Raw genomic sequence first — 26,395 nt, forward strand, 5'->3', positions numbered from 1 at the left:
CCAGGGGACTACACGACTCCTACACTTGATCTTTTTCTTCCACAGAGTTTAAAGATTCTGTGTCCTTTTCATTCGTTGAAAGGGCAAAATTCTAAAGAGAATCTGATTCACTAAAAAAACATTGTCATGCTGTCACTTTCCGTGTGACAAGTTGCAGACAGAGAGAAAATATTTGCAAATCATGTATCTAACAAAGAAAATTTGTATCCAGAATGTATAAAGAACTCACAAAACTTAACAGTAAGAAATACAAACAGCCTAATTAAAAAGTGGGCAAAAGACTTGAATAGACACTTCACCAAAGAGGATATACGCATGGCAAATAAGCACATGAAAAGATGTCCAACAGCCTGCTGATGGCTTGGTTATAATTTATTTTATCTCATAATTGTAGATCTGGGTGTTTCTTCAAAAAGATGTTGATCTAATTAAATGCATGGTTAGTCGTGAGCCAATCCTTCAGATGTCTTCATGTCGAGGTAGTATAATAACAGGGCATCTGTTCTATCACGGGATTGTTTTAATCCTCATTGCCACTTAATCCCATAGAAGAAGTTTTCCAGCAGGTGGGGACATTTGCCTTTGTCAGCAGTGACCACAACCTTACCAAAGCGTTCACGCACATGCGCACAGATGTCTTAAAGGACTGAATCCACGCTTCCTGAGCCAGAGGGGCTGGGTTGGGCTCCGAGGCACTGCGCGGTCGGTAGCTAGCGCGCTGCAGAGAGCCGAGTCCGAACCAGCCAGCTTCCATAATGCAGGCAGCACACCGCCTTTTTGGCAGCCTACCAATGCAAAAAGGATAAATGTCTTTTCACAAGTGTTTCTTCCTGTTACATTAAGCTATTTCTAACTCGGAAAATCCCTGATCTGCCAATGAAGTGTCCTGCTCCTTTCCAGCTGGCAGTCCCTTGCTGTGAACATCGGTCACGTCACAAAAGCTGAAGCTGCTGTCCATGGACCTCCTTGCTTCCTCGGAGACAGCCAAAGTGATTTCAGAGTGTTTTGTTTTTAATTTAGATAAAGCTTTCACCTGTGATTCTTTCCCTTCAAGTACAGTATTGTGATCATTTTGATATGTATGTAAAATGTGAATAATTTGTGTGTCTGTACCCAGCCTTTTGATGTCTTTTTAAGACTTTCTCTTATACATAGCAATATATAGTGCCCTAGTATCTTTTCAGCAAAGCACATTATCGTCACAACTGTCCTGTCTGTTCCTGTTTGCCTCTTAAATGTCTGGCTAGCAGGGACCCAAAGATTCAGTGAGTGCATGTACATAACTCTGTATATAGTTATATTATTACATATAAAACAATCTGGTGCTAATGGGAGGCCCTTGGCAATCTTAGGTGGAGGCTGACCCCTCGCCCTGTGTCTTAGCGCAGGTGTGGAATGCCTGTGCAGTGCGATTTCGGTCAGGAGTGTGGCCTGTGGCTTGTATCCTTCAGTCCACCAAGGCAAATGTGTACAGAGTTCAGGCTCGACTCATCACTTACCTAAACAACAGATCATCCTGCTTGACTGTAACAAAATAAATACTGTCTCTTCAAGTGAATGGAGCATGTCTTTGATTTATGTTACAGCTTTGATCAGTGTTACAGCTTTTTTTTTTAAAGAGTCAGAATATCCTTGCCATATGTCAGATTCTTATTTTAAACCATTTGAGTAAAGTGTGCTATTGGTTATCTGTGTGTAATTTACTTATGCCGGTCTAGTTAAGGCCAATCAGTTTGCAGTCAGGAGAAAGTCAGGGACACAGGTCATATCAGTTAACTATTGCCCCAGTAATGCTGCATAACTGTAAGATCTCAGCAGTGTACAGTGCGAAACGTTTACTTGGCTCGTGAATTTGTGGATCATCAGCTGGCCCAGGCTGGGCTTTGTGCTGTGTGCCTCTCATCTTCCTCCTGGGACCAGCAGTCTGGCCTGGGCACGTCCAGGGCAGAAGCACGAAGCAGGAAGCCCTGCCACAAAGGTGCTAGTCACAGCTTTGGTCCTATCACACCTGCTAACCTTCCACTGGCCAAAGCACATCACATGGCCTAACCCAGAGTCAAAGGGCATGAACAGGCGCCACCTCTGTAGTGGAAGAAATTATACTGTTATGTGGCAGAGTATGGATACAGGGAGGTGCGAAGATTCAGACTGCCAATGGGCTCTGGCACTGGTGCCTACTAAGATGGAGTGGCACTAAAGTGTTAGGAGCGTGGAGCAAAGCCACCTCTGTCACCTCCTAGTTGTAAGGCCATAAGCAAGTGACCTAGGCACTCTGGGGCCCAGCTTCCTCTCCTGAAACTGGAGATGAACTGTGAGATCACGTGAGTCGATGCACGTCAGTACTCATAGAACCCATGCCTGGTTCAGAGAAGCCCTGTCCGAGCTGCGAATGCTGTTGTTTTCTCATTACAGTCTGGAGCTGGAGGAAACGCCACAACCACCGGAGAGCCAGTTGGTGTCTTCTGGGTTGGTAAGATTAGAAATGCTTCTGTTAAGGGGCAGATTTGTGGGACCTCAAGGTTAAGGCCATTGGGATTGTCGGAGGACAGTTTTTAATAAAATAATGCAAAATTAGGTTGGAAAATATTTCAAATTTTAAAAATTCACAACAAATTAGATTTTAAAAAGCAGACAAATACACATTCTGTTTTTATTTTTGGCTTCTGCCATTCTACCAGGCTATGTCAGCCTGACTTATTTGAGTTCTGAAATGATGAAATTGGGCTGGGTCAGTTGGTTAGAGTGTAATGTAACACCAAGGTCAAGGGTTTGGATCTCCACACAGGCCAGCTGCCAAAATAAGTTAACGAAATGATCAAGAAATTCGTACACAGGAGCAATTCAAATGCAGTTTTAGATGCTGCTGTGATGTTAGGCCATGCGGTTGTATAATCAGATGGCCATTTTGCAGGTACCTCAACTCATGGATGTCAGCATGCAGTAGTTTCTTCCTGAGCACTTGTGTGTTCAGGCTGATGTACTGCACTGGTGACAGTTTTGTCTGCTCTGTGGTGTGGACCCGTCAGACTTCACTGAGATGGCATGCGTCGGGTACACAGGTACACTGACACACAGTCTGAGACGTGGGGACAGAGCAAACAAGTTGATGCATTTTCAGACCTGTTTGCCCTGCTGCCACAGACTTGTGCCCCACAAGTACAGGCATTCTGAATGTTTCTGCATTTCCACTAGAACAAAGCAAATGCGTTGTGTGTGTTCTTATACATGCTGCATCTTAAGTTGCAGCAACCCACATACATGTACCCCACTAAACCCAAGCTATATTATCCCCAACTCTACTAGCTCTCAGCCGGATCCCCAAAATGCCTGTAGCAGTTCCAGTGCCACCTGCACCAGGAATGAGACATGGGCATTATACATAGGGTACTCTAAGAAGGACACACCTAACATCTCAGGTATTCTTGCCAAAAATACCTCAAACAAACCCAAAGGTTTCATGGTGATGAAAGACACATACAGAGAAGCGGTTTAAAATTTGAGGAAACCAAGGCAGCCTGACAACAAGATGTTATGTATGATACTGGAAGGAATCCCAGAGTAGAAAGAGGACATTAGTTGGACAATTGGTGAAATTTGGGAAAGGGCTTTTGCTATGGGTTGAATGTCCCCTCCAATACTCATGAAACTTAATACCCAATGTGGCAATTTTGAGAGGTGGGGCATGTAAGAAGTGCTCGGATCACGAGGGCCTTGTGAGTGGATTAATTCATGGGTTAATGGGTTATCAGAGGTGGGACTGGTGGCTTTGTAAGATAAGGAAGAGAGACCTGAGCTATCACATTCAGCCCCCCTCCATGTGGTTTCCTGCACTGCCTCAGGACTCTGCAGTGTCCCTGCCAGCAAGGAGGCCCTCGCCAGATGTGCCCCTCACCCTTGGACTTCTCAGCCTCCAGAACTGTAAGAAATAAATTTACTTCCTTTATAAATTACCCAGTTTCAGGTATTCAGTTACAAGGAACAGAAAACAGGCTAAGACAGTCTGTAGGTGATAACAGTGTATCGATGTTAATTTTTTAATTCTGATCCTTGTACTGTGGTTTTGTAAGTGGTTTCCATTTGGGAAGCCTGGGTGATGAATATGTAAAGATACTTGTGCTATTTGCCACTTTTTAAAGTCTGAATCATTTCAAAATGGATAATAATTTTAAAAATTAAGGGAGATTGTCCTTCAGCCTTATCCGAAGAGCCTTTACTCATATGTTGTAACATTCTAGCACTTTCATCCACTACCTAAGAGGAGCTTTAAGGTGGAGTTCCAGTATTTTATCATAAACAAAAGGATCCAATATGATATGACTCAGTGTTGCATAATGTGGGTCCTGCTTGCATTTCTGACCCCAGCAGCTGTAGCACTTCAGTGAGTACAGGGGTGTCCCCGAGTAGAGGGGTGGCCCTGGCAGGTGTGGCGGGAGAGGGCACAGGAGCAAGCCCCTAATGGGAAATGCGGGTTTCTTCATCAGCAAGGCCTAGTGTTGTTATTCTCAGCCCTGAGACGAGAAAGGAGGGAGAGCTCGAAGAAGGCAGGGCTGTGACCCGTGAGAGATGCTGGTTTGTGAAGGTTCAGGGACAGACAAGGAATCTGTGTGTGATGGCGCTCAGAAGAGTCCCCTCCAAAGAACAGCTCAGAGAAGACCTTTTCCTTTGGCGCTGGCTGATTGAGTCTGGGAAGCCCCTGCTATGCATTCCTCCGTTGGGGGTTCTCAGCATACTGAGGTTTCCAAGAAAGTCTGCAATAAAGAGTCCTATTTATCTTTTTGCTCAGGGTTTCCCAAATATATTTGAGCTTCTGTTGCCACCACACCAATAGGTGTTTTAAAATGTAATACCAATCAGAATGCCCAGATGCCTCGACAGACACAGTTCTACAGATGGTAACTCCTGGTGGCAATGTGGGACTGTTGGATATAAGGGGGCCTGTCCCTTGAGATGGAGGGGAGGACCTTACAGTTGTCTGTCTCCATATAAGACTGTGGCCTTTAAATTTGGTTTTGCATAATTCCTTTTTTTTTTTTTTTGGTGGCTGGCTGGTATGGGGATCTGAACGCTTGGTGTTAGCAGGAACATGCTGTAACCAACTGAGCTAGCTGGCCAGCCTAATTTTGGATAATTCTTTATCCAAATTAGCTTTGGATATGAGAGAAATGATGCAAAACACAGATACAGATACACACACACACACATGCATTCCTATGTGCGTGTATGTATACGCATAGCTAACAACGTACTTACATGTTAAAAAATATTTCTGTGCCAAACACATGATTGGCATCTTACACTCCTTATGAAAGGCCACCTACCCGATAGTGACACAGCTCTCATTAGCTCATAGGTCTCCTGGTACAGCCCCACTCCCCACATCCATTTCTCCCATCCGATGGCCCCGTCTTTCTTATTGCCATCTCCACTCTGTGTTGTGGCAACAGTTCTAGGATTTACTCAAGAGGAATGAAAGTGTCTTAGGCCCTTAACATGCACTATCCCCTTTTATCCCTAGAATGGTCATTTTCCCTCCCATACAGGTAAGGACTCTAAGGCTTTTCAGAGAGGTTAGGTAACGTGTCCAGTGTCACACAGCCGGGAAGTGGCAGAGCTAGAAGTCAGTCCCGATCTTAACTTCGGGTTCCTCTTCCTCAGGGAACCTATGGGATGCTCTGGGGGAGGAGGTTTTTTACTGTAAATGATGCTCCACTTGAGGTTGACCTGGGAGGCCTGATAAATAGAAAATGGAAGGTATATTCAGAGAGTAGAATATGCACAGCAGTGAACAGGAGTAAGTTCCATGGGTGAATCTCAAGAGAATTCTGCTGAGTGAAAGAATCCAGGCAGAAAAGAGCTCAGCCTGGGTGGTGCATTTATATGAAGTTCCCGAAGATGCAATAATGGCAGGAGTGGGAAGACTGGCTACCTCCACAGCCGGCGTAGAGATGTCCTGGAAACGGCCTTCATCTTCCTCTGTCGGCTAGGTGCACAGGTGTCCCCATATGGAGAAACCACCTGTGTTCAGTGGAGATGTGTGCCCTTGATGTGAGCTACACCATGATGTGAGGCTTTTGCTGTGCTTTAACAGGCATGGCTAGGAAGGAAGCAGTAACGACCTTTGGGTCAATTTGTTGAAAATGATGAGCTGTTCTTAGTTCTTCAGGTGTTTTTCCTGGGGTTTTGTCCACAGGGTTTGGTTTATATGTGTGTTTTATAAGTTTTGACTCCCTCCCCTCTGTGCTGTCTATGATGGTCAGATCTTAATTTGTATGTTTTGCCTCTTCTTACACTTTGGGCTATAAAGGAGAGCAGGTCCTGTGATTCAACCTGATTATTTCCATAGTCAAAACCTGGAAACAGCCCCAAGGTTGATCAGTAGGAGAATAAAGCAACAGATGGTGGTCTGTTTATACAGTGGAATGCTACTCGGGGGTATAAAGGCATGGACTACAAATCACACAGGAGTACACGTGCATCTCAGGAGCATCATGCTGAGTGACAGGCGGCTGACACACACAAGACCTGCTGCACAGCTTCATCTACGTGGGCTTCTAGAATGGGTCAAACAACGTGTGGTAGGAAACATCAAGATAGTGGTTGTCTCTGGGGTGAGGGTTGATTAGAAATGGGCATGGGGCCCCTTCTGGGGTGATGTTAACATTCTGGATACGCTTGAACAACTAAACATTTTAGCAGAAGAGTATGTCCCTGTTCGTATCCAGTCATAAAATTATCGGCCCATGAACAGACCAGGAAGATGTGCAGGCTATTCTAATCGAAAGAAGAAGAAAAACAATAGCATGTGCAGAGAGACTTTCAAATAAGAAAGATGCAGAGCATGAAAATTTTATTTACATATTCTGTTTGTCTAAAGTTTCCAGTCCTGGGACTGTAGAACGTATATTTGGAATTAGAGTCCTTTTTAAACTCTGACTGGCAAGAGCATTTTCTTCATAAACAGATCCAAAGAATCCAAATAGTAGCAAATGTTAGATGTTGTCTTAGGCCACCTGAGCCACTGTAACAAAGTACCATAGACTGAGTGGCCCAAACAGCAGACATGTGCTTCTCACAGTTCTGGAGGCTGGAAGTCTGAGGTCAGGGCACCACCACAGTTGCGTTCTGGTGAGGAATCTTCTAATTGCTGACTTCTCATTGCATCCTCACCTGTCACAAAGAGAGCAAACTAGCTCTCTGGCCTCTTAAGAAGGCACTGATCCCATCCATGAGGGCTGTGCCCTCAGGACCCAATCACCCTCCAAAGGCCCCCCCTCCACATACTATCACACCGGGGGGTCATTTCAACACGGGGTTTGGGGGTGGGGGACACAAGCATTCAGTCCATAACAGATGTCAACTTCTTGGTATCCTGTTACACCTCTTTTCTCTTTGTAACGGATACTAAGAAAAAGAATTATGCAAATACTCAAGCACTATGTATGCATTGAGGCCCGGACACACTGCACTTTGGTAAATTCTCCATCAGGAGGAGCGAAATCGAGTGTGGCAGCCACCTCCAAAGTTAGCCTCTCCCTTTTATTGTAAAGACAAGGAAGTTTTACAAGAAAATTCAGTTGATTTAACCATTACAAAAACACAAGGATATCAGCAGAATTATGGCTGACAAATGGAAAACTAGTAACATCATTGAAATAAGTGTAGTGACATTCCATAATGCAATTTACAAAAGGTTAAGTCAATCCGCCAACAAAAGCTTGACCTTCGGAAACACTGTTTTTACCTACAGCAATTTCCCCAGCATATTTACATCTCAATCAAGTAATTGCCTGTCCTTGACCCAACAACCTTGCTGTGTTACAGTTCTATAGCTTACAATGGGAGACTTTAGCCTGGGGCAAGTTTCCTGTTCTTTTGCAAGGTTAACATTTCTATATGTAATCCCAAAAGGTTAGGCTAAATGAGAGACTACAGGGCTTTGGAGGCCCTGTGAAATACATTTGTTTTATAGTATACTCAACAGTATCCTGTGTATAAGAAAAGTATTTTTCTTCAGCAACATCTTTCTAAATTTAAGTGAAAAAGAACCCAAAATGATATCTAAGAAGTAGAAGGTGGTGTATTTGTCAATGTGTAAGACAGCCATGACCTACAGGGCAGAAGGAAAGGGACAGGCCTTGTGGAATTTCCAGTCTGTATATTCACCTTGAAGTGACAAAATATTAATTCTAAGTAGGCTGTGGAACACGTGTATTATGATCCTCAAAACAACTACAGACAACCTAACAGATAGAGTGGTTTATAGAATGTCTTCTCTACATGTGGTTTTAATAGTTTTCCTTTTAGTCCCAGTAGTAAAGTTCGTTGGGTGTGCTTTGTACTCAAATCTTTGCACAATCTCTGCTCATTTGCTTAGGAGAAATTCCTTCTCATGGGAACACTGGAGGCAAAGTGGAGTTTTGACTTCCACATGACATCTAGCCTTCCGCACTGGCTTGCTGACATCATTGGCCTTTTTGGCCGTCTCATTTCTTATTACAGAGGCCCATCTGAAGCTATGCCCAATCACTATTTCACCATGTGTACTATGTCCCAACAAGCCAATGACTCAACTGGGAGGTCACTTCCCATGAATTAACCATGTCCTTCCTAATGTGTTCATTGTCGATGGCCTTTCACAATTACATCTCACCCAGGTCAGTGCCACCTCTGCTGACACCTGCATTCATACACTGCCATTGCTTTAAAACATGTCATTACCTCCCTGTGATATGAATTAAATACAATGTGGGAGGGACAAGAGAGACTTGAGATGGACTCTGATGGTCCACTGGTAAACATACTCTGCCCCCCAAGGCTAACAGACAAAGAAGAGACATGACCAAGAAAAGACACCAAAGACAGTGCTGTGGCCCAATGAAGAACGGGCACTGCCATAGTGGCCGTGCCTAGCAACTGGGAATTTAGAAGGCGGGAACAGTGGCTGGTGGAATGCGGTGACAAGTGGAAGGCTGAGGGAAGGGCCTCAGAATCGAGACCGGCCCACAGTGTGGCTCAGAAACCAGTGACAAGGGGCTGAGACGGACGTCTGAGAGGAGCTGTGTCCACCCCAGCCCCGCCACCCAGCGAGCTGGCTGTCCTCCCTGCGACTCGTGGCTCACTTGGAGACCGCATCACTGGTTAGTGGAGCCTTAGTCCTTCTTTGCTGTGTTGTTTTAAATTGGGGTAAAGCATACATGACAAAGTTTACCATTTGAACCATTTTGAATGTACAATTCAGTGGCATTGAGGACATTGACATTGTGTGCCACCATCACCTCCATCCACCTCCAGAACTTTTTCATCTTCCCCAACTGGAACTGTCCCCATTAAACACTGCCGACCTTAACTCTGTCCTCACTCCCCCGCTCCCAGACCCTGATACCCCTAATTCTACTTCCTGTCTCTGAGTTTGACTCCTCTACGTACTTCCCATAAGTGGTATCAGACACTGTTTGTCCTGTGTGTCTGGCTTATGTCACTTAGCATGATGGCCTTGAGGGTCATCCATGTTGTAGCGTGTGTCAGAATTCCCCTCCTTCCTTTTTAAGCCTGTAAGTAGGGGTGACATTCCACTGTCTGGATACACCACGTTTCGCTTATGACTCATCCACGGACGGACACTTGGTCCCACCTCTTGGCTGCTGTGAATAGTGCCGCCATGAACGTGGGCGTGTGAATATATTTTTGAGTTCCTGCTTTCACTTCTTTTGGGCATAGACCCAGAAGTGGAATTGGTGGATCATATGGTAATTCTGTCTACTTTTTTCAGAAATCGCCATATTTTCCACAGTGGCTGCACCGTTTTTTACATTCCCGCCAGCAATGCACAGGGTTCCAGTTTCTTCACGTGCTTGGCAGTACTTGTTATTTTCTGGTTTTGTTGTTGTTTTCAATGATCCTAATGGATGTGAAGTGATAGCACATTGTGCTCAAGATATTTTAAGGTAGGTAGAGTTAAAAGAGAACAGAGAAAATGTCAACACAGATACTGAGGATAAAAATATGTATGCAACAATTAATAATACGCTTGGAACTACACTTGTAAAAAAATAGCCCTCTGATTTCCGTCTGTTTGATTTTTCATTCTACAAATATTGAACAGCTTCTCTGACAGCCTTTTCTTTCCTAGCCCCGTCCCCACCTCCACAGTGGAGGGCATCCCTTCATCCAACAGAGGCCGCCTGAGATAAGGAAGAAGTTCTCCCACCAGTGCCCAACCCAGTCTCCCTTCCCAGAGGTAAGAACTTTTACCATTTCCTGCACCCACTCTCTATCATAAGCAAACATGTTTTATAGCTTGTATAATATATATATGCACATATTTTTATAATTATATATTTATTGTCTAATATATATATGAACATGTATTATATAAAATATATAATTAACTTTTACAGAAATGGACCTTCCTATACAAACTCTTCTGTAACTGAAGTTTTTACTTAGCAAAGTATTTTGAACAGTTTTCCTTGCCAGGACACCTCCCCTTGCTCTGTCTCTCTCAGTCTGTCTGTCTGTCTCTGTGTCTCTCTTTCTTTAATGAAAACCATGTGTGTGTATGGTACATAAATAGTGCCCGAAGGCATACTGTGAACAGGGCATTGCCCTCCCATCCCAGACCCCACTCCCAGAAACTGCCTTCAGTGGTTCCAGGTGCTGTCTTTCCAGAACATTCCATGCATATTCAGATGTATGGTAAGAAGACATGTGTATCCTTTCATATTTAAACAAATTATAAAATACACATTGTTCTGTAACGTTTACCCTTGGTAATGGATCTTTCTTCCTCAATGCATGCGTGTGCATGTACACACACACACAAACACACACACACACACATACTGACACACCTGTGTATATGTGTGTAAATATGGGTGGGAGGTGCCTTCACTGGTTTTCTGGTCCCACTGTTGCACCTGCAGGCGATTCTCTGTCCCGCAGCTCTGGGAAGGTGGAGTTTCTTCATCTCTCTTGTGCATGGACCTCTCTGAGTTGAGGACAAAGTGACTTCTCTAATGTGGCTTTGCCAGCACTGATGAATCCCTCACCTTTAGGGACAGAGTCTGCGCTCCCCATCTCTGGCCCAACCCTGGGACGTCAGAGGGAGACCACAACTTTAACTCATTAATTAATAGTCGTTCCCTTCCAAACAGTGTTCTCCCAAATGCACTGTACTGGAGACTGGTGGGCTCAGTTGCCCAGTGTCCCTGGGTGGCAGAGTCTGTGCCAGCAGAGGCTGTGTCGTGCCATCTCCTCCACTCACTGAATTCCTCTCTGTAACAACAGATGCAATTACCTTGCACATTTAAATGCTTCTTGCCAGCCCACATGTTCCAGCAGCCTGCCCCCAACTGGCAGTTCCTGAAGTCACCTCAAAAGGAATTCTCAAAGTCAGTTAAAGTCACTCAGCCCCACTCTCACATTCCTACCAAGGTGCCAGTTCAATTGTCCCTTCAGACTGATGTATTCAGGATTATGTGGTCATAAAGAATGATTGTTATAAAGGTGGCATCTGCCAGGAAGCTTCTGGCCCTGGTAGAGCTTTCTTATTTCAGCCTGGAGTGAGCCTTCCCTGCTCCTGCACAGGATGCTGTGCGGGCTGCTGTGACATCCTCCCTGCCTCGTGGGCATTGGCCCTGTGCCTCCACTGCACCTGTCCCATCCAGGCTCCCACCTCGCCACACAGAGGCCAGATGGAACTTCCTTGAGGGGATGGGGGTCTGTGAACTATTCCTCTGGACCCTTCCCAGCACCCAGGAGAGTGTTTTGCACATAGTAGATGCTCCACAAATGTCTTCCCTCTGTACATACCTTCTCTTCGTAGAAGGACACCAGTCACATTGTTTAAGGCTCACCTTAATGACCTCACTTTAATTTGATTACCTCTGTAAAAACCCTAGTTCCCAGTAAGGTCTCGGGAGAAATGTAGAAAGGAAGGAGGGAAATGTGATGGGAAGAGACTTGCCACATTCTGTCCCCAAAGAAGCAGGTGGGAAAAGGGGAGAAGCTGCACCTTACCAGGAAGGTGGCACAGATTGGGAGCCAAGAAGCAATTCTATGTGGCCAGAGGAAATCGGGAGCCATCACCGCACCTAAAAAGTTCCGTCTGTTTGCTCATTCACTCACATGTGCCTCCTTTGACCAAGCAGTGCTGGAAGGGCCATGGCATAGTGGTAAACAAGACAGGTAAGGTGAGGAAGACCAGCAAGAAGGAAGGAAGGAAGGAAGGAAAAAAATAAGACATTGCAGATGGTGACAAAGTAAAGCCAGGAGGGAGCGGGGGGTGATGGCCTGGGAGGTGCCGTTTTTGGAAGATTGGTGAGGAAGGGCCCACTGTGAAGACGATGCTAGGGCAAAGGCTGAAAGCGGCGTGGTGAGGAAGGGAGCTGTGGAGTTTGGTTAGGTCGTAATCTGCAGTACGTATTACGTGACCAAGAAGAGATGTCAGGTGGCAATTAATCTTCCTAATGTGCATTCTTCAAAGCAGGGCATTTGGTTTATACGCCAACTGGAATCCCAAGAAACTAACAAGAGTCAACCCCTCCGAACAGTTCAATTCTCAGTGTGCTGACAAAATTCAGTTTAGTCCTACTGTTCTTCAGTAAAACGAACCAGGGCTCTTTGAAGAAATGGTTGATTCCTTGTGGTACCAGCAAGTAAGGAAGTGCTCAAAAAAGAATGCAGCCATGGGGAAGGGACACTGGAGCCCACAGGGAAAAAGCTCACTCTGGAAAAAAAAAATTAGTGGGTGAAAAGATGGAAGACAATGAATTCGTATAGTCTCAAAGTAATTCCCCCAAGATATTTATTAAACACAAGAGAAAGATTAAATACAAAGGAAAATAGCTTTACACGAAAGAAATCAGCAGATACTCCCTCATCCAAGTGATGGGGCCCAGCATCCCCAGTCATGAGACATACAGACATTGTGAGCGCCTTGACCTCATGCACTGGGAAGGACACACATAATTTCTGTGTTATTCCAAAATGTACAAACTCTTTCCAATCATGAAGAAACATCTGGAAAGCCAAAATTAGTGCATATTTTGCAAAATATCTGACTGCTACTATCTAATAGTCTCAAGGAGATGAAAGACAAGGAAATACTGAGGACCTGTCACAGGTTGGGGGAGACTAAGGAGATACAACCACTAAAGACAATGTGGGCTCCTGGATCCTTGACCAGAAAAAGGACATCAGTGGGAAAAGTTATGATATTCAAATAAGATCTGTAATTTAGTTAATTGTATTGTGCTGATGTTAATTACCATCATGGTTATGTCAGATCTGAACATTGGGAGTAGCTGGGTAAAGGGTATATAAGAATTCTCTGTATGATTTTGCAAGTTTTTGTAAGTCTAAAATGAGTTTCAAAAACAAGTTTTCAAAATCAAGATTAGTATTAACTTTCCAATGAAAATTCTAGGTAAAGATGTTAAAGCCTCGCAATTGTCTGGCCTGCCCAAGTCGACCCCAGTGGTTTCAGAGCAGATAATGATGGGATGTAGCAGGGAAAACAATCTTTTGGAATATTGGATTTACAGTACACTGAGAAAATAAGCCTTCGGACGTTGAGGATTCTTCACCTGGGCCAAGCCATTAATGTCCATACCGGCCTTGGTTTCTCTCCTGGTGGGTTGTTGGTTGACCTGGGATGACAGTGATCAGCAGTAGAGGATCTGCAAGGCAAGCTGCAGAGCTACCCGTAATGATGGCATAACAGACCCCATACTGGCCAGCTGCGGGAAAAAATATATATATAAATCCTGCGGGAAAAAGCAAAATATACTGCGGGGGCAGTGGTGGGCGGTGGGAGATACCTGCAAAGGATGAACGGTGTTCCATCCTTGGACACTCTATAACTTGTTTAACTGATCTAAATAAGTACTTTCGGCTGTTTTAACTGTCTTTAAATTATAAAAGATTTCGCATACAGAAAATATATAGAGAAAAATGTTATAGTCACTCAACTAATCACTACCCAAAATTGATACTTGTTAATTTTTTGCCATCTTTGCCTCAGATATTCTAAAGAAATCATGGTTTACAGGCAGAATTGAAGGGTCCCTCTATTCAACTAATTCCTATCCTTCCATTCCATAAGTAACCTCTAATACGAAGATGGTATTTATCCTTCCTATATTTGATCTCAGACTTTAACTAAAAATATGTTCCATAAACAACAGAGTATTGTTTTGAGTTTTAAAATTCCACACGTAATCATAAGTGTATATCCTTTATTCACTTAACATTATGATTTCGAGATTTACCCATGATCATATAGATTTAGCTAATTTTACCTGCTCTAAGGTAAATTTATAAATATAATTTATTAACACATTCCCCAGTTGCTAAGCATTTAGGTCGTTTCCAGTAGTTGGAGATCAGTGCTCTTGTGATGGAGCAGTGCGGGCGCCTTCCTCTAGGGGGCGCGCCTAGAGAAGAACTGAATGTGAAGGCCTGAGGCATTGGGATTCTCAGGCGTGGCTGATGGAAAAGGATGAGGCTCCTCGGTTCTACGAGATACGACCGAGTTGTCCTCCCACATCACTCCGCTTTCCAATTCGGCCAGTAGTAAACGAGAGTCCCACTTCCTCACATCCTGGCCACCACTGTGTGGTAGGAGACGTGGCTTAAGCACCTTTGAGGTTGAGCATGTTTTCGTGCTCACTGGCCAGCAAGGTTTTGTCTTTTGTGAATTTCCTCTCCAAAGCCTTTGATTATCATCCCGTTGGGTTGTTTGTGTTTTTCTTATTGATCTGTTCATTTTTTGTACATTTTGATTCAGATAGGGTTTCTACAGGAAGCACGTGGCATGCCCAAACCAGGTAATTTAAGGAGAGCTTAATAAAGGGACTGTTTCTAAAAGCATGGGCAGGTTCGGTACCTAAGGCTGGCAACAGTGGCAGTGCTCAGCACCACAGGCCTGAAGTGGCAAGGAGTGTGTGCGGCGACAATTCTCCCTGGATTTGTCAGCATTCCTGCAGGGTCTGGGTGTTTGGAGCAAAAGGCACTAACGAGCTTTGCTCGAGGCACAACCAGCCTCGGGAGCTATACATAGGGACCTAATAAAGATAGGGACAATCTCCCTCTTCAGAGGCATTCCAAGCCTCTAAAGCCTGCTCCTTCCGCTCCCGGGGAGACTTTGGCTTGCCTTCCAGTGTTGCAAACCTAGAGACCTTTCTCCTTAGCCCCTGAGGGGTTTAGTGGCATTCCAGGTAATGAGTCCTCTCTGGAGGGAAGGACCTGCTGGCCATTAGTAGCCCTGACAAAAGCTCAGTTCGGGGTTCCTCTCCAGTGGGGCAACCCGTGCTCCTGCAGGTGAATGCCTGGCCCTCCCGGCATGGCCTGTGGGAACTGGGGTGTTGGGTACCAACCCAAGACGTTGCTTGGGCTGCTGCTTTTTGCTGTGAATAATAAACAGTCTGCGTCTCTGACCAGGGCTCCAGGGTCCGGACTCTGTATATGAACATGAGACTGGGCCAGGCTACCTTGTTAGCTGGCAGGTGGGGAAAAGCCTCAGCCCCTTCACAATTTCTGACTTCACGGGACTGAGCAGAGCCCTGGAAGTGAACGTACTAACAGGAGCTAAGCTTTGATGGAGGGACATAGCCAGCAACAAGCTCATTTTTATGAAGCCGGCAACACCCTGATACCAAAGAGAATAGAAGTTACCAGGGCTGGGAGGACGGAGAAATAGAGAGATGTTGGTCAGGGGGTGCACAGTTCCAGTTATGCGAAATGAGTAAGTTCTGGAGATCTAATGTACAGCATGGTGACTATGGCAACAATACTGTACTGTACACTTGAAATTTGCTAAGAGGGTATATCCTGAGTGTTCTCACCACATAGAAAAAAAAGTATGTGAGGTGATGAATATTTAATTAGCTTGATTGTGATTATTTCACAGTATGAAATTTCAATCACCATGTGATTATTTCACAATGTATATCAAATCATCAAGTTGTATACCTTTAATATATACAATAATTTTTTAATAAAAAAAGCTTTTAAAAAATCTCCCAAAGAGCCGGCAGCACTTTTTCAAACAAGACTACAAAGGCACAGGCAACTAAAGAAAAAATACATAAATGGGACTAATCAAACTAAAAAGCGTCTGCACAGCAAGGGACACAATCAACAAAGTGAAGAGACAACCTAAAGAATGGGAGAAAGTGTTTGCAAATTGGAACACATAAGGAACTAAAACAACTCAACAGCAAAAAACCCAGATAACCCAATTAAGAAATGGGCAAAGGACCTGGACAGACATTTTCCAAAAGAAGATATACAAATGGGCAACAAGCACATGAAAAAATGCCCCAATCACTAATCACCAGGGAAATGCAAATTAAAACCACAATGAGGTATCATCTCAAACCAGTTAGGATGGCTATTATCAACAAGACAGAAAATAACAACTGCTGGCAACGATGCAGAGAAAAATAAAGTCTCCTACATTGTTGGTGGGAGTGTAAATTGGTACAGCCACTGTGGAAAGCAGTGTGGAGGTTCCTCAGAGAACTGAAAATAGATCTGCTTCAGGACCCAGCTGCCACACTACCGTGTATATACCCAAAGGGAATGAAATCAATACATCAAAAAGACACCTACACTCCCATGTTCATCACAGCACTATTCACAATGCTCAGAGATGGAATCAACCTGAATGTCCATCAGCGAAGGAATGCATAAAAAACAAACAAAAAAACCCTGTGGTATACCCACAATGGATTACTACTCAGCTATTTTTTAAAATGATATCCTATCATTTGCAGCAACATGGATGGAACTGGAAACCATCACGTTAAGTGAAGTCAGGCACAAAAAGATAAATACTGCATGATCTCACTCATGTGGAGTTAAAAAAAAAAAGTGGTTCTCATAGAAGTAGAGAGTAGAATAATGGTTACCAGAGGCAGGGGGATTGGGGGTGGAGGAAGAAGGGAAAAATGGGCGACTAAAGCGTACAAAACTATGCTGTCTACCATAAGTGAATCATTGTGCAGTATATGCGTGTATTGAAACAGCACACTGTACCCCAGAAATATGTACAAATAAGTGTTTAAATAAATGTTTAAATAAATAAATAAATAAATAAATATGCAAAAAATATCTCCCGCACATCATTCTTTTGCATTTAAATGTTGATCAGCTTAGAGTTTACTTAGCTGAGAAGTGAGTTAGGAATCTATGTGAGGTAGAGAGAAGGCTAGCCTGTTTTAGAAATGAGATTCCAAAAATTCAGTGACTTACAGTACAGATCTCACAAAGGGTCTAAGAGGGACATTCCAGATCAATGGGTGCCATGGTTCCAGTCACTCAGGGATTCAGGTGCCATCTTGTTTCTCCTCTGTCTCCTAGGGTGTTGTCCTTGTCTCTAGCTTGATGCTGGGCTGCCCCACGTGGAAAATACATTCGCACTCCCGCTTTATCACATACCAATTCCTCATACTATTTACAAATTTCAGCCCATTTCTCCTTAGTCCATCTGCTTTTTAATGCTTGAGTGATACACTTTTAAGATTATGCTAGTTTTACAGTGTGTTTTAATATCTCACAGACCGAGTACTCCTTCCCCCACTTACTCTTCTTTTTCAAAATGTTTTCTGACGCTTTTGCATATTTCTTTTTCCACACGAATGTTAAGATAGCTCATCTATTGCAGAAAATATGTTCTCATATTTGAGATTTTGTAAAATTTGTAGTTTAATCTGAGGATTTCCTATTGAAGCTTTTCCATCTGTTGCAGACTTCTTTGAGTCTTCTAGTAGTGTTTTAAGTTTTTTAAATATAGATTTTGCCCATTTCTCCTTAAATTTTTAAGTGCCGATTTATCTAGGTATAGAATTTTAAATGATCAGGTATTTCCTCTTAGCTGGTAGAAGATATTATTTCACTGTTTTTCTCCTTTTGTTTTGTTGTTTATGTGATTCTTATTATCAAACAACTTCATTTTCTTCTGTAGGTGATTCTCTTCTCTCTGTTGCTGTTAAATTTTTCTCTTGATTTTCGTGTTCTGAAGTTTTAATATGATATGTACAAGTGCATATTTGTTTTTGTTTATCTAATCTGAGAATTCATGTCTTTCATCAACTCAAAAAATCATCAGCTGCCATCTCTTCTCTATTGCCACTTCCACATTCTCTCTGTTCCTTCCTTTGGAACTCATTAGACATGCGTTGGAACTTCTCAGTTTATCCTTTAAGTCTCTTCAACTTTCATCTTTCCCATTTTTTAATCCCTCTGCAGTACATTCATGGTAATTTTCCATAATCTATGTTTCTAGTTCACAAATTTTCCCTTTAGCTCTTTAACCCATTCATTGAATTTATTTCAGTGACATACTCTTTTCCCCTAGAAGTTCTCTTTTGTCCTTGCTAAATTTCTCCCTATAGTTTTGTTGTTGTATCCTGTTATTTTATTATGGTTTCCATTCCTTCTTTCATGTGTATCCTGTTATTTTATTATGGTTTCCATTCCTTCTTTCATGTTTGGAATCAATTCAAACCATTTATTTTATGGTCCTTTTTAGATGGTTTTATTATCTTAATTTCTCAGGCTACTAATCCTCAAGTGTGTTGTGTCTGCTAACTCTCCATTATGGTAGATAATTTCTCAATTTTAGCAGGACTCTTCTTCTTGTGGGAGCCCTAAATGACCTGGGTCATGGAAGAGCCCTTGCTATGGGTCAAATGTGGACCCTCAAAGTTCACCTATTATAAACTTGATCCCCATTGTAACAGTGGTAAGAGAGTGGGAAATCCAATTATGGTATTTGAAGAAAGGTGCCTTTGAGAGGTGATTAGATCATGAGGACTGTGCCCAAGTGAATGGACTGATCCGTTTATGGAGTGATGGGTGTGGTTCTGATGGCTTTATAAGGAGGGCAAGTGAGGAGATTAGCTCTCTCTTGCTCAGCTTATTCTTGCCATGTGACACCCTGCACTGCTTTAAAGAGTCACCACCAAGTAGAAGGCCCTCACCAGATGTTTTTCCTGGACCCTGGACTTCCCAGCCTCCAAACCATAAGAAATAAATTTAAATTCTTTAGAAATTATCCAGTTTCAGATAATCTGTTATAAGCAACAGAAATGGACTAATACAGCCCTATAGTGTAGATGGCCTTTGTTTCTGTCAGATTCACCAGGGGCTGGATGGGGCCAGTTTTTCCATTAATTTCCCACGTTGGAATTTCCATGCCACAGGGATAGTGTGTGTTCAGACTCCACAAATATGTTGCATAGGCTTGAGATTTTGTTTTCTCATAGGATTATTTCCCACACCCTCCCTTGGAGTGTCCACAAGAAACAAGCTTTTTTTCTACTTTCCTGTGTAGATGAGAAGTTTAACTAGTCGTCCCATTCATGAAGAAGGTAGTGAGTCCATGTCCCAGCTTTATGCTGGGGTCTCAGCTTCATCCAGCTTCCCGTTTTGGGGGCTTTTGTGGGGGCGGGGGGATGTCAATGTTATATCTTTCATTCCTATGCTGGGTACTAAAACCTCAGCCCCTAACCGTGAATGTCTATGTTGGGATACAATCATCTTCTGACCCAGGAAAGTGAGGCTTCTCTCCAGCTAGTGTGTGCATTTCATATTTGTATTATACTTTATACAACATGTGTATGTGTTTGGAGAAATACGGGGAGCATTGGATACATTACCTCAATCTGTCCAGTTGCTAGAACTGGGAGTGGAGTCTGTTTTCAATTTTTCAATACTATAAATAATACTATGATCACTCTCCTTGCCCATTAATCTTATGTATATCTCTGGTTATTTTCTTTGGAAAAATGTCTAGAAATGGTCAAAGAGTATGAACACTTTTAATATATATATTGCCAACCCCAAAGAATGCACCACTTTACATTCCCTGAGAATTCCTGTTTTTCTGTGCCCTTGCCAACATTTGAAAACTTTTTTAAAAAAATCATCACTTAGTTAGACAAAGAAATAGAATCTGAAAAGAATATTTTTTACATTCTTAACTAGTTAGAAAAAATCAAAGGAAGAATAAAATTTTTGTGATGTGAAAATTTTATGAAATTCTAATTTGAACATTTATAAAGACAGTTTTTTAGAGCACAATCATATACATTTGTTTACATATTGGCTATGGCTGCTTTCAAACTACAGTGATAGAAATGAGTCGTTGTGGTGTACACCTATGACAAGCAACACCTAAAATACAGTCATGTGCCACATAACGACATTTTGATCAACTACAGACAACAGGGCCGACCCTCTGGCTCACTCGGGAGAGTGCAGCGCTGGGAGTGCAGTGGCGCTGGGAGCGCCGAGGCCGCAGGTTCGGATCCTATATAGGAATGGCCGGTGTGCTCACTGGCTGAGCGTGGTGCAGGCGACACCACACCAAGGGTTATGATCCCCTTGCCGGTCACAACAGCAACGAAAAAAAAAAAAAAAACATCTACAGGTCTGGGTGAGGCCCAAGACTCCCCTGAGACTCCCCATTTCTAATGTGGATGCTGATGGTGCTGCTCTGTGGACACTATTGTTGGGCAGAGTCCGACCACAGTGGACTTCAACCAGTCGAAGCTCAGTAACTTCCAAAGCACATACTCTCTGCAAACAGGGTTATTTGGACCTGGAAACAACACATCCTAGCTAAATTGGCTTAGAGTTAAGCTGGTCCTTTATGTTTTTATTTTGGTTTGGTGGCTGGCAGGTACGGGGATCCAAACCCTTGAGCTTGGTGTTATCAGCATCATGCTCTAACTGTGTGAGCTAACTGGCCAGCCCCTTGGTCCTTTATAAGGAGTGGAGATCAGTTGGTTATTGATGAAGTAATTTATTCAGATGACAACCAATCTCTGTCTCCCTGTCTCCCTCCCTCCTCTCTCTCTCTCTCTCTCTCTCTCTCTCTCTCTCACACACACACACACACACACACACACACAAATGTATAAGTGGGAGAGAATGTGACAAAGGCAGAAAATTAGATTCAGATTATGCAAAAACAGGAACACAAACACTTTAGGAAGAATGCAACTTGTATCATATCAGGTCTTGCCGGCTCTAAGCAGGCTCCAGTTGGAGAGCTGAGCAAGGTTTCTGAGTTTGAGTAGAATTTATCTGGTAGACTGTATTGGTATTTGATCATATTATTGACACAGGGTTGCAAAGATGGATTTGTGTTTTTTTATGTAAGCACATTAATTTGGACATTGTACAGCCCTTCAGAAGCGTTGTTTGTGTACCTCGAGTGTCATGTGTGTATGTGTGCACAAAAAGGATTTATTCTGTTTCACAAATTTGATGGCCTGTTTATCTGTTACAAGTTCAATGCCTACTTTTTCTTTAACCTTAGAATTCTGCCTAGAAACCTTGCTATTCTTTTCCTTTTGTAACTATGTTTTCGGTCTAGCAAATAATAGCAACCACTTTTAAGGAGCCTTCAGAAAATGCTTGATCCCGTTTGCAAACTTAATTAAACACCTCCATGCATTCTACAGTACATTTAAAACTTTTAGCATACTGCATTCTGTTCCTTTTTTCATCACTTCAGTTGTCTCTGTTAACAGATACATTCTCATGTACACAAATAACTCTTTTAAATCAAATGAATTGAATTTACATAGTGAAACTTAAGTTCCTTTACGTGTTCCAATACTGCCTATAGAATGTTTTCAACTAAAATCATAAGTTTAAATTACTCACTTATATATTTTACAGTGACTCCCAAAGCTCAGAAATTCTTTTAAACTTTAGAAATGCATTAAATATCAATCATACACATTTTCCTTCTGCACCCCAAATTTGAATCCTATGGTTTTGATTCTCTTGAATATTTCTATACTTTTCCTAAATCCTCCTAGAGCTGAGATTCGCCCCTATTCCAGATGATAGTTACCATCCCAGTAACCGAGCCTGTGGGCACACACAAGATTTGGGCCAGACCCTGTCTAGGTTCTTGACAGTGACCCCAATGGGATACTTGAGCCCTATTAATAATTGCTCTATCCATGATGCCACGATTCATGGGAGGTGGTTCCAGGCCCCTGACCCTTACACATTATTGATTCTTCTAGGCACACAAGGGCATTTATAGGGCTAACATCATTGATCACTTGATGGGATTTTGCATTTATTTGGCTCTCAAGATATGTACTTTTTCCTCTAGCTCTAAAGACCCTTGCACTTAAAGGAATCTTGTGGTAGGTAAATGTCCTTTCTATGTGCTCATAATGACCTTTGGAATCCATGCAATCTTTCTGGAGGCTTTGATTAGATTTGGGGTTAAGGGCAGGCTTGCCTCAGAAGTGGTGGCATTTTTCCTCTACAGTCACATCATGTCTGGTGTCTCTCTTTTTGTGATGTCATCACGAACGTAATTTTCTTTTTGGATATTCCAAATAACACTTAATTTTGGCTATCTCACATGGCTTTGTCTGAGCTGTGCTCACGGATTTGGAGGTTATTTGATTGACAGGATGATGTGATGTATACGATTAACAAGATAATACCTTATTCATTCAGCAAATATATCTTGATTATCTGCTCTTTGCAGATATACAGTGGAGAATAAAACATGATTTTGTCTGTCTGTTGAATCTTGCCCAGGGTTTCTCAGGCTCAATAGTGTTGGCATATTGAACTGGATAAGTCTTGTCGTCCAGCGCTCTGTATGAGGTTTAGCAGCCTACAATCAGTGGCCTCTGCCCACTGGATTCCAGTAGCACCACCCCTCCCCCCTCCCTAGTCTTGACAATCAAAAATGTCTCCAGACATTGCCAAATGTCCCTGGGAGGCAAAATCACACAAATAAGCACAAATACAAACTTGGTTGGGGCTATTAAGGGAAATGGTGTGGTACTATGAGAGATAGCAACAGACAAATCCTGGTGTCTTTGTCCATTTGGGCTGCTATAATAAAGTACCATAGACGGTAACTTATAAACAACCTGACATTTGTCCCTCACAGTTCTGGAGGCTGTATGTCTGTGACCATGATGACAGCATGGTCAGGTTCTGGTGAGGGCCCTCTTCCGGGTTACAGACTGCCAACTTCCTGCTGTATCCTCACATGGCAGAAAAAGAGCAAGCTAGCTCTCTGCCTCCTTCTTATATGAGCACTAATTCCATTCATTAATGGCTCTACCCTCCTGACCTAATTACCCCCAAAAGACCTCACCTGCTAATAACACCACATTAAGGGACAGGATGTAAATATATGAATTTTGGAATGACACAAACATTCAGTCCGTAAACACCTGGTGAGGAAAAGCGTCTCTGAGAAAGTGGTTTTCAAGTTCTGATCCAGGAGTCAGCAAATGTTTTCTGCAAAGGGTCAGATAGTAGATGTTGTCAGCTTTGGGGACCGTGAGGACTGCTGTTGTCTGTATTTCCTGGAAGCTGGTAATCAGATCCACAGGTTTTGATCCCATTCAGGTTGGACTTTTTCGCAAGACTGCATCACAAGTGGTGTGTCTGTCCATGGAACCACATCAGGTCTGGCCATCCCTCTTTTGTGATGTTGGCAGACATTGATGCTCAAAGCTGAAATCCAGTCAATCCTTGGAAGTTCTATTCCTTTATTTTAATCCTAATCCCATCACTCCTTTAAAACATCTAGACTTGGTTATTCAAATGTGAGTATATACTGCAAAAAAAAAAAAAAGAAAGAAAGAAAGAAAAAAGAAATTGAAGCAAACAAATTTCAGTTTTCTAGTATTGGAAAAATGAATAAACAAAATAAAATGATCTGGAATGTTTCTATAAAGAGATACTTCCCTCATCTCATACAGACTGGGTAGTCAGGAGTCCAAGGCAAATCAGCACATGGCAAATACGAATATTGCTGGTTTGTCTCTGGTCTATACTGCTTGTTGGCTGTTACAGTCTATGTAACACACTCATGGAGTGAAGTGTGCCATACATGGGGCCTATAGGTTTGGCGAGATTTCTGGGGGCTGCCGTGGTGGGCATCTGCTTTGTGGGATTTCCTGGCACTGACTGGGACTCTGTGAACAGAGTGCTGTAGACTCTAGCCCCCACTGAAGCAGCAGCAGGACCCTGAGAGCAAGTTGCCAGATGTCTGAGTTTCCTCGGGCCACCGTAACAAAGTACCACAAACTGGGGGGCTTGAAACAACACAGCTGCATTCTCATAGCTCTAGAGGTCAGAAGTCTGAAACCAAGGTGTCAGCAGGACCACGCTCTCTCTGAAGGCTCTAGGGGAGAATCTGTTCCTTGCCCTTGTCTTAGCTTCTGGCGGTTGCCAGCAATCCTTGGCATTCCTTGGTTTGTGGCCACGTCACTCCAATCTCTGCCTTCATTTTCACATGGTCTTCTCCCTGGGTGTCTGTGTCTCTTCTCTCCTTCCTATATGGACACCAGCCACATTGGGTTAAGGGCCCACCCTCCTCCAGTGTAACATTATCTTAACTAATTAAACCTGCAACGACCTTATTTCTAAATAAAGCCATATCAACAGGGGTTAAGACCTCAACATATATTTTTGGTTGGGGCACAATGTAACCCCCAACACCAGGGAACCCGGGCAGTCAGGGGAAGTGGAGGTTCTCTCCATCAGCAGGGTTATGCTGACCCTGGGGAGATAACTGGGCTGCCAGAGAAGGCTTGGGCAACACCTGGTTTGATTTGCAGAGATCATTTCCCCCAAAGGATCCCCTCTGCTGCTGCTGAAAATTGCTGTCCTTTTGGAATTTTCAAAGGACACAATGACTAGAAGTCAAAGGTGTAGACAGGGCTGGCTTCACGAGCTGCCACCTGTGCAGTCAAACAGGACCCCATGGTCCAAAGGGCCTGCACTTATGTTATTGCTCTACAGTCGCCATCTTGAAATTCTTCAGAGTTTTTGAACAAGTGGTCCTGCATTTTCATTCGGTACTGCAAAACGTCGTCCACAAATTATGTAGCCAGTCCTGGCTAGGGACACTGGGCAGGGGAGATGCATAGGAAATGAAGGCAAAAATCACGCTCTGCCTTCAGTATGGTTGGCCTGCAGCTGGCTTTTTGTCCTGTTCTACTTCTGTGCCAGGGAGCTCAGACTAAACGTCACAACAACACAGCTTAAAGCTGAGTCACAAACAGAACCAGGCTCTTCAATGTGCTTATTACGCAGAGCAAGCGTGAAAGCAGCCTGGTGGCTGGCGTAGGATTCATCACCTCTCAAGTGATAAAAAAATTCCCTATTGATTATGAGGTGAGGCAAGGCAAACACTATTCAGACGGCTCTTTGCATCAATATCATAAAATCAGTTTTTCTAGATGCATGCACCCCGTACCTTCCTCTTCTGTGGGATCTAATAGAATGCTTCTCAGCCTATAGGGTCTGGGGTGGGCGTTTCAGGGAGCCCTGCTGTGACACTGCTGCTCCACCCCAACACTGCGAGCAGAACCAGGAGCAGAAACAAAGAGTGACTGCTTATAAATTCAGGCAGTATGGTGGCTAATTTTATGTGTCCACTTGACTGGGACATGAGGTGCTTTTTCTCCCCTCCCTCCTCCCTTCCTTCTCCTGCACTTTTTTTTTCCTGGCAGCAGGCCGGTACAGGCATCAAATCCTGGACCTTTATGTTATCAGCACCATGCTCTAACCGTGGCCTGTGGTTTAGTGCTTACTTCATTTTTTATGCTTTTTCCTTCCTTTTTTTTTTTTTTTTTCTTAACTTATCTACCAAACTCTTACACATCTGTATGGAACACAGATATTTCTGGCTGTGAAAATCCTCCAGAGAAGATGGTCAAAGCCAAAGGCAGCCAACCAGGTGGATCAGTGAGGATTCTTTTTGGCTGCATAAAATACATAAAATAATAGTGTCTTAAACATGATAGAACTTCTCTTTCATGCTAAAGGAGCCTAGAGGTGGGCAATCCAGGGTTCTTCTGATGGACATCAGAAACTCAGGCTTCTTTTACCACCCTGCTCCACCAGCCTATTGTTTGACTTCCATCCTCAAGGTGTCATGGCCCAGTAGAGCTGCTGGTGCCCCCGCCAACACACCTGCATTCCAAGCAGCAAGAAGGAGGAAGAGGGTGATACAGAAAGGGCCCATTTCCCCTGAGCCAGTTTTAAGCAGCATCTCTGGAAGTTTCACACAACGCTACTTACATATTCTTGGCCAGAACTTAGTTTCGTGGTGCTATGGTCTGAATGTCCCCTCCAAAGTTCATGTGGAACTTAATCCTCAATATGGCATTTGAGATGTGGGGCCTTTAAAAGGTGATTGGATTGTGAGGACTGTGCCCACATGCCTGGGTTCATTCATTCATGGAGTAATGGGTTAATAGTTTAATGGGTTGTCAGGAAGTAGACTGGGGGCTTCATAAGGAGAGTGAGTGAGCATGTTAGATGCGCTCTTGTCATGTGATTTCCTGCATTGCCATGGACTCTGTAGAGAGTTCCCACC

At 43.3% G+C, this 26,395-nt stretch overlaps 1 protein-coding gene across 1 annotated transcript in view; it reads left to right on the forward strand.

The window, feature by feature from the left end:
* LOC134367152 (G-protein coupled receptor 143-like) overlaps positions 1-26,395 on the forward strand; it is a 188,941-nt gene that overhangs the window by 125,470 nt on the left and 37,076 nt on the right. The window lies entirely within an intron of this gene.

Source organism: Cynocephalus volans, chromosome X (assembly GCF_027409185.1).
Source record: "Cynocephalus volans isolate mCynVol1 chromosome X, mCynVol1.pri, whole genome shotgun sequence".
NCBI classification, from domain to species: domain Eukaryota; kingdom Metazoa; phylum Chordata; class Mammalia; order Dermoptera; family Cynocephalidae; genus Cynocephalus; species Cynocephalus volans.